Source organism: Cupressus sempervirens, chromosome 9 (assembly GCF_028749045.1).
Source record: "Cupressus sempervirens isolate cs-2001-9-10 chromosome 9, ASM2874904v1, whole genome shotgun sequence".
In the NCBI taxonomy this organism is placed as follows: Eukaryota; Viridiplantae; Streptophyta; class Pinopsida; order Cupressales; family Cupressaceae; genus Cupressus; species Cupressus sempervirens.
In genome coordinates this window covers 71,904,195-71,917,393 of record NC_143126.1, presented here as the reverse complement: position 1 = coordinate 71,917,393, position 13,199 = coordinate 71,904,195, and the positions used below count along the sequence as shown (strand labels likewise).

General features: G+C 35.5%; 1 pseudogene; it reads right to left on the bottom strand.

Moving 5' to 3' along the window:
- Positions 1–10,035: 10,035 nt before the first annotated feature.
- LOC149537671 (uncharacterized) overlaps positions 10,036–13,199 on the bottom strand; it is a 65,130-nt pseudogene continuing 61,966 nt past the window's right edge.

The window sequence follows — 13,199 nt, the reverse complement described above, 5'->3', positions numbered from 1 at the left end:
TTATTTACACCAACACCCCCCCTACTTAAGTGCAACTTAGGGGAATGCACTTCAGCTAACAAAAGCTAGATGAAAATACAAGATGTAATGTGGGTCCCAACTACTAGGCCATGTTAGGTACCCATGTACAAATGCAATGAAATACATACAATGTGATCCAATGCAATGCAATCTCTCTAAAAATGGAGAAAGAGGGAAAACCTCATGGGAAAAACCTCCTCCAAAAAGAGAGGTGAACAAATACAAGATGCATGCAAGGATGGAGTAATCAAAGCCCCCCTAGTATGACATACATCATGCATGTACAATCATATATCCCCCATAAGAAAAATACATGACGGTATCCCCCCATATTGAATAATCTCCTACAAGGATGTCATGAAGACAAGTAAGTATTCAATGCCTACAAAAGACATTTCTCCATTTAGGAAGAAGATACACCAAGTATAGGTGCAAGTATACTTCCCATTGTGGAAGGAAGATGGATTAGGAATCCATATGTAGTATGCTATGTATGTTACCTCTGAATTCTGCTCATATGTTGACAAGTCCTTATTGAATGTAGATGCCACAAGCCAATCTGGTGGATGCTCAAAAGAAGGTGGCAAACAAGGTAACATGTCCATGTATGAAAGTGAATCAAACTCCAAATGCAAGGAATTATCCTTATAGGAAGATATGGAAAGAGAAGCAATGTAGCCTCCTCTTAATGAGGAAAGTACACCCATAAAAGAAGCTCCTTGATGATTGAAGAAGCTACACCATGGAAACTGAATGATGCTCCTTCTTGTAGGAAGAAGTGCTGCCATAGGTGTAGTAGAGAATGCTCCCCAACTAGTAGGAAGAATCCTCAAAAGATATGATGTTTGAGGAAACTAGAATACAATATTTAAAGACTGATATATCTCCTTTGAAGTAAAAAAGTCCTCCTCCAACTACTAAAAAGAAGTGTTCACAATCATGTCAATCTCAAAAGAAAGATCAAGTGGTTGAGAGTTAGAGTATTCCCTCACAACAAGTGAAGAAGAATTCTCCTCAACAAAGAGAAGATGGATTTCATCAATAATGTCTCCCAAATCTTCAATGTAAGACTTCATAAACAATACTACAATGTCTGGAAGGAAGTCATCCCATAAAGTTGAAATAGGAAGACATGGTGTTTCCTACTGCACTGAATCAAGAGCATCTATGGCTGGAACTAGATTAGTAGAAGTAATAGGAGCATCAAGAAGTATGATCTCAACTAGAGTTTTAGGTACCACAACTAGAGTTATTGGAGGTGGAATGTCCTCTAGTAATGAAGGGACTCATGGATATCCATATGCTTTCTAGAGACACATACAAATGTCATGAGGACTACTTGCCTTACAAAGAGGAGCAAATGATTCCTTACTCATATTGTTATACATAAAGTAAAGAAGAAGATAAAAATCTCCCTAATTAGTATTAGGTGGAAATATCTTTAAATATAGATAAGGAAACACATCCTTATGTTCTCTTAGATGATCAATCATCAAAGCACTCCATTTCTGATAGTTCCTTTTTGTCAATTTGTGAATCTTAAACCAAAGTGACACTTTTGGCATGACTCCATGAGATCAAATAATGTATGCACCCCCAAAATGCAAAAGAAAAACAAATAAACACCCCCTAATGCATAATTTGGCACTTTATATTTAGCGCAATTACAATGGCCACTTACCAATTTAGGGTGTAAGTGGACTTCTGATTTTGATGGTTACAACAACTATGAAGCTATATTAGACTCAACAAGATAAGGCACAAGACCTCTGAAAGATCTAATTAATTACAAGTGCCAATAGGCCAAAATGAGACCAAATTTGGAAAGTACTATGTCTACTCAAAATTACTCCAAACTGATATCAGATCTAGAAAGTAGACAAAGATCATGTACTCTCAAAAAAATAGCACCCGAATATGTGTCCAAATGAGCCCAAACTAAGCCTTTGAAGTTGCAAAAATTGGGATCGGCAATTTTCAAAAAAAAATTAGGAACATGGATTGCAAACAACCTGCAACAATGTGTAGATTACAAAATTCTACCCCAAAACAAAAAAAATTGCTCGAAAAAAGGAGTCTGTATGAGGGAGATATCACTTATTGAAAATCACCTTTGTAATTATTTTTCCTAAATCGTCACCATTGCACCTCCAAAAATCAAATGACTCTAGATTTCACCTCAAATGTCCAATTTTAATGAAACAAATATCAATTTGGGATTTTTTATTTTACCTTCTAAATGTGATGCCAATATATGATTTGCACAAGCAAGCTCCAATCTTGACCTGTAAAAAAAATCTCTCCAATGGATATTTAATGAAACTCCTATGGCTTTGATACCATGTAAGAATTTAGTATAGCTCTAATACCATGTAAAAAAATTCCTAAGGCAACAATTCAACACCAAGATCAAGAAGCTCAATAGATAGCATAAGAGAGACTAATGATGATCAAATGAAAATATCAATAATGATCAAAAAAATAATGGATATAAGATGAATACACACTAGAAGTATCTATATATAAAGGAAACTAGAATTACTAGGAGTCAACAAAGAGATAAACATCACAACTAAGCACATGTCCACCAAGAGTGGATTATCCTACATTGTGCATGAATGTACATGCAACAATGAGAGGATAAGAATACCAAGGTGTATCTCATAAAGAGATGTAGTAGACAACATGTGCTCAATTGGAGTGAAAACAACTGTGTCATCTACATGACAACTCAAATGAATATGCAAATCCCTAGGTGTCTACATGACAACTAATGTGCTAAAGCATTACCCTAAGTAAACTTAAGTAAAGTGTAAATACTAAATACTTATTTACACCAACAATACAGATGAGGATGTTGAACAAATTGATTCACTACTAACAAGAAGATTTCACAAAGGTAAAGGTAAGTTCAAAGGTAAATTACCTATCATTTGTTTCAATTACAATGAGGTTAGTCATATTGCTACTAGATGTCCAGAGAAAAAAAATTACAGAGGTGGTGACAAGTACAAGAGTAGAAGAGATGAAGATAGCAATGACTACAAAGATAAAGGAAAAAAGTCATGCTACATTGCTAAAAAGGAAACATCTAATGAACATGATGATAAAGTGGTGCATGTTGTGATGAAGGATAAATTTGATGAAGATGATGCAACTACACTTGTGACTTGTGTGAACAAAAATGATAGATGGATCATTGATAGTGTGTGTTCATATCACATGACTAGAGACAAAAGTAAGTTCATTTCCTTAAATTGTTATGATGGGAATAGTGTAAGATTTGGTAATGATGCACCATGTTTGATAAAAGGAAAAGGTTCTATCAAGCTCACTGATAAGATTTTATGTGGCAATGCTTACTATATTGAAGGATTTAAGAATAATCTCTTGAGTGTGTCACAATTGAATAATTTGGGATGTAAGGTTGAATTTGAAAATAAGGTTGCTAAGATATATGACACAAATGGAAGACTGGTTGGAAAAGGTGATTAGACTAGAAGTAATCTATTTTATCTTGATATAGATGATGCTACTTGTCTAGTTGTAAAATCTGATGATGTATGGTTGTTGCACAAAAGGTTATGTCATGTCAATTTTGATAACCTAGTCAATATTTGTAACATGAGAAAGGTTAGAGGTTTGTCTAAGTTGAAGAAACTTGATAATATAAAGTGCAAATAATGTCAATTAGGAAAAATGACAAAGTCAAGTTTTAAGAGTAAAATTTATACCTCTAAAGGAATACTAGAGATTGTTGATGACTTGTGTGGACCAATGGATATACAAAGCTACAAAGGAGATAAGTATATTATGTTGTTTGTTGATGATTATTCTAGAATGATGACAGTTATGTTTCTTAAAAAGAAATATGATGCTTTCCAAATGTTTAAGTGGTATTTGGCAAGAATTGAGAAGGAAACATGTAAAAATTTGAAGTGTTTAAAATCTGACAGAGGGGGAGAATTACATCAAATGAATTTGAGATGTTTTGTACTGATAGAGGAATCAAAAGATAGACATTTTCCCCTAGAACCCCTCCAGAAAATGAAATTTCTAAAAGAAGGAATAGATCTATAATGAACTATGCTAGAACACCCATGATGGAGAAAAGTGTTGCTTTGAAATACTGGTGAGAAGTTGTAAGTACAGTTGTCTATACCTTGAACCATGTACAAGTCAAGAAAGATACTCATTCAACACCTTTTGAACTATGGTATGGATACTCACCCAATGTAAAATACTTTAAGGTATTTGAAAGAAAATGCTACATTCTTAAGGATTTTAGGAATGGTAAAATATATGCAAAAAGTGAAGAAGGTATATTCCTAAACTATTCCACAAGAATTAAATGTTATAAGTATTTGAATACTAATACGAACAAAATTATGGAAAGTGCAAATATGAATTTTGATGAATATACAGAAGTGTATGAGGCTAAACCTATGAAAAAGATTAGATGAATACAAATCATTTGTATACTCTTATGAAGGTATGCATGCTAAAGAAGATGCTACAAATCAAGCCACAAACCAACAACTAGTGTTAATAACTGTCAAGTCACAGACCATGAATGTCGAATTGCATTCGGGAATCTAGCTACATTCAAAAGTTGAGTTACATAATGAAGTTGAAACACATTTTGATTATGATATTAGTAGAGATGTTGAGTTACCTGACAAAGATGTATGAAATTATTCTTAAATAAAAGATCAAATGAAGAAACAAGAGTTGAACTAACATTGTCTAAATATGTCAAAAGACATCATCCTACTGCACAAGTTATCAGAGATAAAGATGCTAGATCAATGACAAGAAATAGATTGAGAAATGATACATGTTTGTTGAGCATGAAGGAACCCAAATTAGTAAAAGATACATTAGAAGATGAATACTGGAGTAAGGCCATGGAAGAAGAGATAGAACAAATTGAGAAAAATAAGTTATTGACTCTAGTTACTAGACTAGAAGACAAGAATGTGATTGGCACCAAGTGGGTATTCAAAAACAAGATAGATGACAATGGTGAAGTAACAAGGAACAAGGAAAGATTAGTCTGCAAAGGATATGCACAAGAAGAAGGAATTGACTATGGAGAGATGTTCACCCTTGTTGCTAGATTGGAAGGAGTAAGAACTTTACTTGCTTATTTTGCATACAAAAGTTTCAAAATTTATCAAATGGATGTTAAATCTACATTTCTAAATGGCATATTAGAAGAAGAAGTTTTCATAGAATAGCCATAAGGTTTTTTTGATACGAACAACAAAAATATGGTATGAAAATTACACAAAGCTCTATATGGTTTGAAACAAGTACCAAGAGCATGGTATGAGAGACTTCATAAGTATCTTGTGAAGATTGGATTTGAAAGGACTGATGATAACAGAATTCTATACATAAAGACAGAGAAAGGCAAAAGTATTTTGTTCTGTGAAATTTTTGTTGATGATATCATATTTGGAGGGCAAGTTGCCTTATGTAAAGCTTTTACAAATGAAATGAAGTAAGAATTTGAAATTTCTATGTTTGGAGAGATCAAATTCTTTGTCAATTTGCAAGTATACTAGGTGAAATATGGTATATACATCACTCAATCAAAATATATAAAAGAAATACTGAAAAAAATTGGATTAGAGGATTCAAAACTAGTAAGTACACCTATGGTGACAAGAAATAAGTTCTCAAAGAATGATGATTCAGCTTAGGTGAATCAAACATTGTACAGGTTTATGATTGGCAAATTGCAATATGCAGTACATAGCACACCTGACATTGCATTATCTATAGGGACAGTCACAAGATTCTCTACTTATCCCAAGGAGAATCATTTGATGGTTGTAAAGAGAATAATGAGATATCTGAAAGGAACAAAGGAGTTTGGTCTATACTACAAGAAAAATGAGAAATTTGAATTAAGATCCTACACTAATGTTGATTGGGCTGGAAACATTGATAACAGAAAAAGTACCAGTAGAGGAGAATTTTGCTTAAGCAAGAGGTTGGTTACATGGACTAGCAAGAAACAAAATTGCACCTCACAATCTATTGTTGAAGTTGAATATGTTGTTGCTGCTATGAATTGTACAAACATTGTATGGAGCAAACAACTACTCAGAGGAATGAAGGAAGAGATCATAGAACTAGTAACACTTTATTGTGACAATACAAGTGTTATCAATATATCAAAGACTCTTATGATGCACACAAAGACTATGCACATTGCAATCAAGTATCATTACTTGAGAGAGTTAGTTCAAGATAAGGAGGTGAAGATGGAATATGTCAACACAAAAGAACAAATTTTTGATATCTTCACAAAAGCATTAACTAAGGATGCTCATGAATATCTAAGAGGTAAACTAGGGATGATACACCTATCAAAAGCTATCTAACTAACTAACAAGAGTTTCCTGCATCAAACAAGCTAATTTTCATATGTTACAAATTGATTCAGAGGATCTTACTTTAGGAGCTGTTTAAAATAATCAAAGAGCTAAAACTTCAAATTAGTCACAAGCAAGGTGATAGAGGGAGAAATTAAAGAAGCTTATATCTACATGTTAAGATGACAAGTCTTTGGGATTGTTGTCAAAGAGGGAGAGATTGTTGATCAAGAGGGAGATATCAAGAGATAATTGCCAAGGAAGATGGAGAGATTGTTGATCAAGCTAGTATAATTACTAAGGGAAAGTTTTACTGATCAGAAGGAGAAATACAAAATAGATCTTAGAAGGAGATAATTTTTTATCATAAGATTTACTAAAGAGAGAGAAATCTTAAAGAGGGATAAATTCTAACATCTACCTAGTAAGAGGGAGATATAGTAAGAGGGAGTTATAAGAAAGAGTTTTGTAACCTATTCAGAAGATGGAAGTTGTTGATAGAGGGAGAGATTTCAATACAAGGAATTATTTTCTTTTTTGTATTGTCTTACTATTTTAACCTAGTAAGTTTGGTTGAACAAGGTGTTTTTCCATTTGGTTGATCAGTTTGTTTTTCCATCAATGCCAAAGAGTGATATTGTTGAGATCATATTGAAAAAGATCATTGTTGAGCTAGATTGTTGTGATTAGATTACAAGAAGGAGATTGTTGAAGAAGATTGCATGTTTTGATCATTGGTTTTTAACTAATCTCAAACCTATTATCTGCTGGTAAGACAACTACTTATACGATTTAAGTAATATCACTTAGTTGATTGATGAAGAGGATTTGATCAAAAGATGTAACAATAGCACCTAGAGGAAAGGTTGAGTTATGATTATATAATGAAGTGCAAGAATCAGTTAAGACTGTGATAACATGATGTACTGATAATCCACTTAAGGTTACAAAGGCTAGTTACACTAAGAAAGTTTAGAAGAAAAAGTTACACAAAAGTTTTATGCCAAGCTTGACCAAGTGGAGAGTAGATGCTGAGAAAAGACAGTGCAAGCCAAGCAAAAATTTAGTTGGAGCTAAGTAAAAGTTCATTCTAGTGTATGTTGAGTAGAACAGTGGATGCCAAGTAAAGTTTAGTTGATGTTGAGCACCAGTGAACTTTACTTCATGTCAAGTGATTTTAAAGAGTATGTCGAGAAATGCAGTATATGCTGAGCATCAGAAGCTAGATAATGTTGAGTTGTTGCATTATTTTAAAGATTGTGAGATCAATGAATCTGAGCCATCAAGTTTGTTCTCTTAGAATTTTTGAACCAGGTGGAAGACAAGATTGATGAGTTGGTGGCACAGAATTCAAGATAAACCATTTAAGGAGAATTCAAAAAGGATTCAAGGAGAATTTTCTAGAAGAGATGTGGAATGTGGGATAGATTCATTATATCCTACCTAATCCATCATATGATGGAAAATAAGCAAGAAAATATCTTAATTTCCTATTTATAGGAATGATTGATCAGAATCAAAAGTGCTAGGTGCAAGAACATAAGGAAGAAAAGAAGTCAAGGTTTTTTGCTTCGTCAAGTGACTTGAGAGAAGAGAATGCATTGGCATGTTAAGAAAGAAGGCTTAAGGATATGAATACTTGAAGGGTGAACAAGTTGTTAGAACTGAAAAGTATGAAGTCCAAGTAGAATGGAGGACTAAAAAAGTGATATGTAATTTGCAAATGAAGTTGTAAGTTGTTATCAAATCAAGCCTTACTATTACTCTCTAACAATTGTATCAATCTAGGTAAACCCTTTGGATTAAGGTTGACCTCATAATCATTTGTAAATCCTTTAACCGGGTGACATTCCAAGTGAATGGCCTAAAGTCCTCTAACAAGGCTCACTCCTAATAGGGTGATTGAAATCCTTTAACAGGGTCACATTTAACAATGTGTTTTGTAACCTTTAACAAGGTTGGCCTTTCATAGGGCATCACTTCAAAAGAGCAAAAAATAGGAGCATGTTACTGGTGGTTTTTTCTAAATTGGATTTCCATGTAAATCATTGTGTCAAGTGTGTTGATGAATCTATTTTAGTTTATGTTTACATTTCTACAAGTTGATTTGACATTAACCTACAAGTTTTTAAGGGATTGCATAATCTGATGGATGCATGCATGAAGATAAATTTTTTATGGCTTCACTAAGCTATGAAATTTTTTTATACATTTAGACCTTGGATAACTGATTTAGTTATTCTAAAAGTATTCCAACACTTTAGTATATGAGATTGATCACCTCAATATACACATATGTACTCTTTTGTGCATCTTGGTCATGGTTCCTTGACATAAAGTTCTTTTGGCCCACTTTTCCAATTGCTTGTCACCTCATCCTTGTTTGTATTGGGGGGGTTCTTTTGTTGTTTCTCATGCTTCCTTGGTTCGATTAATCAACTCTTCAAGATTTGGTGTTTCATGTCATTTTTATCTTTGATTTCATTTTTTTTCCCTTGTGTGCCCCCTGATTTGATGCAGATTATAGTCTTCTCTACCTGGTCAAGTTCTATTTCAATGGAGTTTCTTCAGATTAGCAGTTACTTTCAACAGAGCTTTGCAACTTTTACATGCTTCAGTGGTGTTTTTCATGATCATCTTTTGTTCTTATCTTCTAGGACATTCCTTAATTTAGATGCTTCTTTAGTCCTTCATTAGTTTCTTTTAGCATATTTTCTATCTCTTTTTGGAGTAGGATTTTTCCCATGTGGTTTTCTTTATTTCTCCTCTTTTCAAAGATTTGGTTTTTCTTGGGTACCTCATCAGGCTTTGTTTGTTTGGACCCAAATCTACTTTTATTAGTAGTTTCTAGGTTTGTAGCTACTCCCTAAGTTTATCTTAAGGGGGGTGTTAGAGTGATTAGATGTTTTCTAATTAACTTCAGTCTACTTAAGATAAACTTTAGGAATCTACTAATTAATTTCTATTATTAATTATTATGACGTAACCCAGGTTAAACCTTTTTAGGTTTTCAATATCCTTTATAAGGATTATCTCTCATTGTAAACATTCAATTGAGAATTGACTCTTTTATTTTTATTATAGAAATCTACTTTTTTTTGTCATCAAGAATGTCTCATCTATGGATCTGGAAAATCTTGACTCCATAGCTTTTTGTTTTTTATTAGGTAAAATAGGTTTTACAAAGATCCTAAAACCCAAAGTTTTACAACAAAAAGAGCAAGAAGAAATAGACTAAACAAACAAAAAACTCCCACAAAAGGCTGGAGACAAAAGAAGGCCCGAAGCCAAAGTACAAAGGCCAAAGACAGAAAAGAAAAGCTAGGTGAACAGGCTAGTGGCCATCTATGTCCATGGCCTGTAGGGTTTCTGTAGCATCATTGTCCTTCTGACTAGCCATGCCCTCTTGAATCCTAGTAGGAGTGTTCATCTGGTTCCCCTAGTTCACCTAGTCACTAGCCTCTTTCTGAAATTCATCCTAGTTGAATCCTTGCTTTGTATTCTACTCCACATCCCTTTCAAGGCCAGTTGTAGTTAGATAGTCCCCCAGATTGACAATATTCTTATTCAAGGTGTGAAGGGTGTCCACTATCTATTTGGTGATTATTTGGTGGGCAGAATCTAACCTCTAGACCTTCTGCTCAAGCTGGGTGACTCTGTCATCTTGATTGTCTCTGGAGACCTGGCTGTTGTCTTTCTCCTGGCTACCCACCTGGTCCTTACTTCCTCTGGCTTCTTGGTCCTTGTCAGTATCCTGGTTGTTGGGCTGGTTGCTCCTGTCCTTCAGAGCCTCAATTTCCTAAAAAAGCCACTTGATGGAATGAAAGTTGTCAATTAGACTATTCTTTGCATTGTTCAGGAAGTTGAAGCCAATTTCTCGCACATTGTCAGAGATAAGCAAAAGAGTCAGGTCAATGAGCTCATCGTAGTGGGTACTTTTGTAAAGGTCCTCCAACACCTAGATTTTAGCAGGTTCTCTAACAATACCCAAACTGACCTTGTCCCCATAGAAGTTCCTCCAAGCCCTCCTCTTGTTCTTTCTAATTACCTCCCCCCCTTTTTCAACCATGATTTCAATCATCTCTTCCAGGTGCAAAATGGGAACCTCCTAAGGAAAATTGGGCAAAGTGGGGCTGGGGGGCACATCAACAGGGTCAGTGGGATGTTCTTGGGGTAGGGTCTGGTTCACTTTCCTTTTCTTGGGGTTAACCTTGGGGTCCATAGGGGTCACCACCTCCTTGTCATTTTTTCTCCCCTTATCTTCTTCCATCTCACTTTCCTTCCTCATCTTTGAGTCCTCCTCCTCAAACTCTGCATCAAACTCCACATCATCATCACTAGCCTCTTTCACCTCCTTAGGATGAGGGGAGGGGGGGATAGGGGGAAGACATTCGGGGCTCTTCCTACTAGGGATGCGGGGATCACGAGTAACAGGGATAGCTTTTCTCGAGGTATCAATTAGTGTAATAAGTGTTTGCATGTAGGTGATTCTTGGGAGCTGTGGGGTTGACCATTCATCAACTTCAACTCTTAACCCCAAAATTCTCATTGTCTCTCTAAATTTTAGATTTTTAACCATTTCAACAAGTTGGCATCTTCCACTTTGATTTAAATTTTCAAAATAGTTATTCCAAATCTTTTGAACAATTATCCTACAATTTCTTTCTAACATTTTTCCATGCATTGGCTTCAAAATATTTTCATCAATGTCAATTAGAAACTTTAGTTTTCTATAAATTATTCTATGAGATGTTGATGTACATGCATGCTTTTTATTTGCATTACTTACATTATATGCATTCATCATTTCAACTTGAGATGTTGCATTAGGGGCATCATGTGACGTAAGTGTATTTTTCATAATCATCTCAATTGAGGTATGTTGAACATTTTTATTTGTCAAATTAGTGTTTTTTCAACATCAATATCAATAGGTAGATTTTTTGTCACTTATATTCGAGACATCTAATGATGTACCTTCACGTAATCTCCTCAGACGCTCCCTTGTTTTTTCCTTTGTTGCCTCTCATTTTCCAATCATTCCTCTCTTGTTCTTTCCCATGATTGTAGATGTAAATTATCCTACAAATAATAACATGAATAAAATAAAAAATAAGATACTAGCATGATTATTTTATGCTCAATCATAAGATACTAACATAAAATAAGATGTTGGCACATGAAAAATATAAAATTTAGCATTTCCAAGCACAAAAACCTTACACTTGCATATTTGGTATACAAATGCATGTGAATAGTAGTATAATCTAGTCTAGACTGCACTGAAACAGCAAAATAGTCATTGACATGTTGTTTTATTTAAAATTTTCAATAACCCAATCAATTCTTGTATAACTCGACCAGGTTATTAAGTTCTAATTGCATTATTTATATGGACAAATAAATCGATCGTGTTTTGTATAACTCAATCATAACCCATTTGGGTTCTGGTTTACTACTACACAAAGCTAGATTGAAGGAGGGAGGGATTGATGGAAAGAATGAGAGAGAGGGAGAGGGTGAGGATAGGATAGAGAGATAGAAGGGGATATGAAGAGGGGAGCTAAGTGAGAGAGAGAGAGAGGGGGGGATTTGATAGAGGTAGAGAGATTATGGGATGGGGGAGGGAGAGAGATTATGGGAGATTAGAGGCTATAATAGGAAGAGTGAGAGAGATGAAGAGAATGAGAGAGAGGGAGAAAAGGGGATAGGAGAAAGAGAGGGAGGGAAAAGAACAAAGAGAGAATGAGAGAGAGAGAGAGAGAGAGAGAGAGAGAGAGAGAGAGAGAGAGAGAGAGAGGATGTGTGTGTGTGTGTGTGTGTGTGTGTGTGTGTGTGAGAGAGAGAGAGAGAGAGAGAGAGAGAGATACAAAGAGGGAGGGGGAGAGAGGGGGGATGGAGAGAAGAATTAGAGGATATGATAGAAAGAGTGAGAGAGAGAGAGAGAGAGAGAGAGAGAGAGAGAGAGAGAGAGAGAGAGAGAAGAGGATAGGATAGGTAGAGAAAGGGGGGAGAGAGAGAGAGAGAGAGATGAAAGAGAGGGGATATGAATGTCTACATGCACGTGTGTGTGAGAGAGAGAGAGAGAGGAGAGAGGGAGAGGAAGAGGGCGAGGGAGAGAGGGAGAGGGAGAGGGAGAGGGGGAGGGGGAGGGGGAGGGAGAGAGAGAGAGAGAGAGAGAGAGAGAGAGAGAGAGAGAGGGAGTGAGGGAGAGAGAGAGATATTAGGGCATATGAGAGAGAGAGAGATTAGGGTATGATAGAAAGAGTGTGAGACGGGTGGAGAGAATGAGTGAGCGAGAGAGAGAGATTAGAGGATATGATAGAAATAGTGAGAGAGAGAGAGGGAGAGATTAGGGATATGATATAGAAAGAGTGTGAGAGAGGTAGACAGAATGAGTGAGAGAGAAGGAGATAGGAGAAAGAGAGAGGGGGGATATGAGAGACATAGAGTAGGGGATGAGAGAGAGAGAGAGAGAGAGAGAGAGAGAGAGAGAGAGAGAGAGAGAGAGAGATTAGGGGATATTCAAGAGAAAGAGTGAGAGAGAGAGAGAGAGATATGGAGAGGATGTGGGAGAGAGAGAGAAGGGGATAGATAAAAGAGAGGGGGGAGATAGAACACACACACACACATAGAGAGAGAGAGAGAGGGGGCGGATGGGATGGAGAAAGAGAGAGGGGATAAGAAAAAAAAAATGTGAGAGAGAGAGAGAGAGGATGGCATGGATAGAATAATTAGAGGATATGATAGAAAGAGTGAGATATATATATATATATATATATATATATATAT